This window comes from Gavialis gangeticus, unplaced genomic scaffold (assembly GCF_001723915.1).
Source record: "Gavialis gangeticus isolate Ggan-Ray unplaced genomic scaffold, GavGan_comp1, whole genome shotgun sequence".
NCBI classification, from domain to species: domain Eukaryota; kingdom Metazoa; phylum Chordata; order Crocodylia; family Gavialidae; genus Gavialis; species Gavialis gangeticus.
In genome coordinates this window covers 119341267-119346607 of record NW_017729022.1, presented here as the reverse complement: position 1 = coordinate 119346607, position 5341 = coordinate 119341267, and the positions used below count along the sequence as shown (strand labels likewise).

The 5341-nt window shown below is 45.9% G+C and overlaps 1 protein-coding gene across 1 annotated transcript in view; it reads left to right on the top strand.

The window, feature by feature from the left end:
• MAN1A2 (mannosidase alpha class 1A member 2) overlaps window positions 1-4475 on the top strand; it is a 248716-nt gene extending 244241 nt beyond the window's left edge. Inside the window, exon 14 of the mRNA XM_019516076.1 lies at window positions 2322-4475. The gene's annotated coding sequence lies outside the window, so the exon portion shown is untranslated. The remainder of the gene's footprint in view (window positions 1-2321) is intronic.
• Window positions 4476-5341: the final 866 nt, after the last annotated feature.

Genomic DNA, 5341 nt, shown 5'->3' with positions numbered 1-5341 from the left:
CCCCACACTGCCAGCCCATGTTCATCTTGGCATCAATGATGACTCCAAGATCCTTTTCTGCCTCTGCACTGATGAGAAGGGAGTTCCTCAGCCTGTAGGCATGCTGCTGGTTCTTCCTCCCCAGGTGCAGTACCTTGCACTTGTCAGTGTTGAATCCCATCCTGTTCTCATCTGCCCACCCCTGTAACCTGTCTAGGTCCAATTGCAGCCTATTCCTCCCTTCCAGCATGCCCACTTCCCCCCACATCTTAGTGTTGTCTGCAAATTTGAACAGGGTACTTTTTACACCCTTGTCCAAGTCGCTGGTGAAGATGTTGAACGGTGCAGGCCTGAGGACCGAGCCCTGGGGGACCGCACTGCCCACATCCCTCCAGGTCAAATAGGACCCGTCCACCACCACTGTCTGGGTGTGGCCCTCCAGCCAGTTAGTGACCCAATTAACTGCATAGGTGTCGACACCACAGTCCCCTAGCTTTTTGATGAGAATGGGGTGAGAAACAGTTTTGAAGGCCTTCTTAAAGTCCAGAAAGACTATGTCCACTGCTACATCTGCGTCTAAGGATTTGGTGATCTGGTCATAGAAGGCCACCAGGTTGGTCTGACAGGACCTGCCTCTAATGAACCCGTGTTGGTTGCCCCTAAGCATAAACTCCCCTGCTGGCCCCTCAAGGACATGCGTCAGGATAATTCTCTCAAAAAGCTTTCCCAGGATCGAGGTAAGCCTAACTGGCTTATAGTTTTCTGGGTTCTCCTTCCTCCCTTTTTTGAAAATGGGAACCACATTGGCCCTTTTCCAGTTCTCTGGCACCATGCCAAAGTACTGTGAGTGCTTGTAAAGCCGTGCGGGGGTCTCACAATGACCTCTGCTAATTCCCTTAGCACTCTGGGGTGGAGATCATCAGGACCAGCTGATTTAAATACGTCCAGTGCCTCCAGAAGTTCCCTGACTAGATCCTCACTAAAATCTGAAGTCTTGCTGTGTTTGATAGAGGTGTGTGGCAGGAGACAAATCAGAATGTTCATAATCTGGTTAATGGAAATAAATTTCATCTGAGTCATGAGCTGCCTCAGTGCAAAGCCAATGCATGATCCTTTACGGAAGCAGCATAAAATCCCTTGCACACCAATGGAAGAAGAGACTTGACAAAAAACTGGAGGTCTTTTCTCCCATTAGTGTGTAAAATTTTACGCACATTGCACAACTGTCAGGAAGGCTGTTCCTGCATGCTCTTTCCTTTGGCATTGCTTTCTGGAGCAGTGTTTTGAATTTAAACACACTCTTCACAAGCAGCTTATCATCTCCATTGCACCTGCCTCAGCATCCTTAGATCTAAAAGGATTTTGCTCTTCTCTTTTTAACTTTGTTTCTTCACAACTCCCACATTCTTTCCCCATAAAGGTTTTCCTTTTAGCCGAGTTAGGAGTTGGATGTTGATCACCTTGAGGTGTTTCCTCAGGGGGTTCCAGGATTTTCTAAACGGGAGTGAGATGTGGCTGGAGCTACCAGGCTGGCAGGAGACACCAAGGAGCTGGGCAGGGAGAAAGTGTGATGGCAGGGGGAATCTGCCTTCTGTTCCTGCCCACAGCAGCTGGGCAACATGCACGTTCCTCCTTCCAGAGCCTGCTCCCTGCATCTCAACTTTTTCCCCATCTGGCCAGCAAACAGATGCTGGAAGGAGGAACTTATGTGATGCCACTGCTGTCCCTGACCAAGCCCAGAACTCTGTGCAGCTGATTCCTGCAGCCCATGGCTAGAGCAGGAGTGGAGCTGTTCTTGGATTCTGCCTACGCCTGCATCAGCCAGAGACAGCAGTAGCAGGAAGCAGGTTCTTCCTTCCAACACATGTTCCTGGCCAGTGAGGAACATGGGGATGGAGAGCAGCAAGAAGCAAGTTCAGGATGAGTAAACCTGTCTGCTGCCACTGCTGTCCCCAGCTAAGCCTGGCCTCCCTTGCAGCCTGAAGCTGGAGTGGGTTAGGAAAAGATCTGGGACTCCACTCACACCCCAGTCAGGCAGAAGGTAGGTCCCCTAGCAGTCCAGGGGCTTCAACAGCAGTGGGGTTGTCAGGCTTGGCTGGGAACAGGTGTGGCAATAAGAGGGTGTGACCACACCATGGCACACCCCCTGGGTCTGCCCCTAGGTGTTTCTTCATGTCAGTGCTTACTGGTACAATGTTATCTGCCATATTTACAATAGATTTGCTGTAGCTCTGTCAGCTCGTAGCAGGGAGAGTGTTATTACTAGACAACCAACTGTGAAAGCAAATTTTCATCAGATTCCTATGCTGTTCATCAACATGTTTGTTTTTTTCCCTTTTCAGGTTCTTGTGCCTGTATTTGTTCCAGCGTAGAGAATGTTTGCTGGTTCTGACTGAGTTGCAAGACTTGAGAATGAATGTTTCATTATAAGGATGTTGCCTCAACAGAACTCCAGGAGGGAAGGGACAGAAAAACATGCAGCTCTGCATCAGACTTCCTGCCCCCCACCCCTTGCTATGTAGAGCAGTGGCTTGCAGATGTTATATGTCCCACTGTGCAGTGCTTCGTCTTGATCTGAGTATTCTGGCTCCAGTCTGTTTCATTTTGCCCATCTAAAATAGCTTTTATTTTTTCCATTCTTAGGCCCCAATTAAAAAAAAACAAACCCTTACATCTTATGGCCTTCATGCACAAAACAAGATAAATGCATGGAGGAAGAGATTGACAAATTGCAATTTCTAGGGCTTGATTTTTTTAGAGGTTTTGAACATCTATAAATTCTGTTGACTTAACTGGAGTTGTAATTCTATTCCTATTCTTAGGTGCATAAATAAACTTAAGCACCTAAGTATGAGCCTATTCCAGCCTGGCTTGAATCCCTGGAAAACTCAAAAAATACAAAAGTGGGACCCATCACTGCGAAGTAGAGGTTTCCCTACTTACAGAGACATGCCCTGTCAATCTCTGGGACATATCTCTGTAAGTGGGGAGCATGTTAGTGATTGTCCCACAAAATCAGTGGGTGGGACAACAGGTGATGCATTTAGTCTAATGAAGCTGATCAGCTGAGTTCTGTTTTTAGCTTTGGTCTTAAGGGTCAAATGACAGTATGTTACAAATGTAGATGCATTAATGGATTTTCAGGACTTGAACAGCTTGGAGAGAACTGCACTTAGGACCCTAAGTCCACTTAGCTGCGCAGTAGGTGGAATAGGATCTGATCCTCTCTGTTCAGCGTATCTGAAAGTCAGCTACTTGTTTTTGCCTTGTTAATTCAAAAAAGCCACAATGACATTCCAGCAGCTCACACCACTGCACAATCAGCCATTGAAACTGAACACTGCAAAAATTGTATACAAGATTATGGCTATCCTGGAGATGCAGAGAACAACACTGAGATTGGGAAAAACTGGGGACCGTAATGTGGTTCCCAGACCATTCAAGTGTTTGAAGTTACTGTAGGCTTCCCTTCTTCCAACCTTAATGTTGATACATCTCATAAATCTCTGCATACAGCCTCTGTTACCTCCAATTCACTGATGCACCCTCTCACCCAGTAATTTCCAAACTTGAGCACTGAGCTATACATTTCTGGGAAATGAAAAGCAGTTGCCCTTTCCCTGTGATGCTGCCATATAATGTTACCCTCTTCACTTTTTTCATAGTACCCCTGGGTTGTCTTATCCTCTGCCATTTTGGAAAATTCTGTCATTAACCTTCATAATACACGTCTTCCTTTTTCTTTTATGCTTTGAGATGAGAAATGGTTAACAATATTGACAGCGTCTAAAGGACAAGCATTTTAATCTGAGTTAGCACCCACTGGAATAAATGGGGCAGTTTATATCTCAGGGCTATCATTTCAGACTTTCTGCAAACTCAGGCCAACAGCTACATTAGTTACACATTCTCTATGGTTTTAAGACTTTTTAAAAAATGCTAAATAGAGCAACTAAAGATTTTTTGTTTAAAAAAGAAATCTGATCCTCTGCATGACAGTTGAAAGGTCTGTTCACAGTCATTCTATTTCTCTTCCTTCCCTCTCTTGCCACAATCTAGGAAGTGCTACCCTATCTTTCAGTGGTGTCCCAGCCATCATGGAGAAAGAAAATTCATGCTCTGATACATTTTAATGTATGTTCCATTGCATCAGGGATGGTGAACGTTGGCCAACTGCTCTACAATTGTCCAAAAAGGTTGGGAACCACCAAATAAGAGAGAACATTACATGGCTTGTTTCAGTTAAGCAGCTGCCCTTATAATCTCTGTCACTTTTTTAGTGGAAGTTGGACTGTCATTTTGCCTTTATTTTCATTCTTCCTAAAATTCAAAACTTATTTTCCTTTAAAATAACAAAGGGGCAGGAGTCAATCATCTGACTACTTTAGAACCTTCTGGCTGCCTCCAACCTGGTATCCTGCATATGTACTTTTTACAGAATGAAAGTAATATTGTATATAAAAAAATCAATAAAGAATGTCTTTAAGTGAAAAAGGCATCTGTTGTGTCCTTATTTTTTAATCATAACAGCAAGCAGAAGCAGTGGGTTGTAGTATTCCACTCACCTCTAGGATGATTAAGAACTTCCTCTCTGGTCTTAAGCATGCTTCAAAATCTGACATTTTCTAGCCTGGATTTGCATGTCTTCTGGCAATCATCCATAGAAACATAGAAAAGTGGCCAAGTCAGGCCACCCAAGGTGCTGGGGGCAAAGGGGTAAGGCGGGGGGGCAGGGGGCAGTCTTTTGGATTGAGCCATCCAGGGGGTCATGCAGAGTTGGGCCAACTCAGCCAGAATACGGGCCTGGTGGCTGGGTTGGCCTTAATTGGCCTGCTTAAATCCCTGGTGGTCAGGCTAGCCTGATTCTACCCAGTTAATTCCTTGATGGCCAGGTTCATCTGACTAGGCAATATTAAACCCACGGTGCCTGGGCTAGCCTGATTTGGCCCATCTGACTTGTCTTGATGGTGGCCAGGCTGGCTCAACTTGCTCCAATTAAACCCCCTTAGTGGCCAAGCAGGCATACTGCCCCTGATAAATTAACCCCTCAGGCCTGAGTAATCCATTGATGGTCAGGCTGTCATGACTTGGTGCAATTAATCCTTTGGAAGTCATGCTGGCCTGACAGACCAACTAACTCCTTGGTAGCAAGGTGGGCCCAACTCTGCCTCCTCCTTGGTGCTAGGCCAGCCCAACTTTGCCCAATTAACCCCTTCTTACCTGCATAGGCCAGATGTGGTCCAGTTAGCCTTTTGGCAGCCAGGTAAATTGGACTTAGCTAGCATGATTAACCCCTTGGTGGCTATGCCTCCCCCAACTCAGCCCACTTAGCTGTGAGGTGTCTGGGCCAGCCCTACTTGGC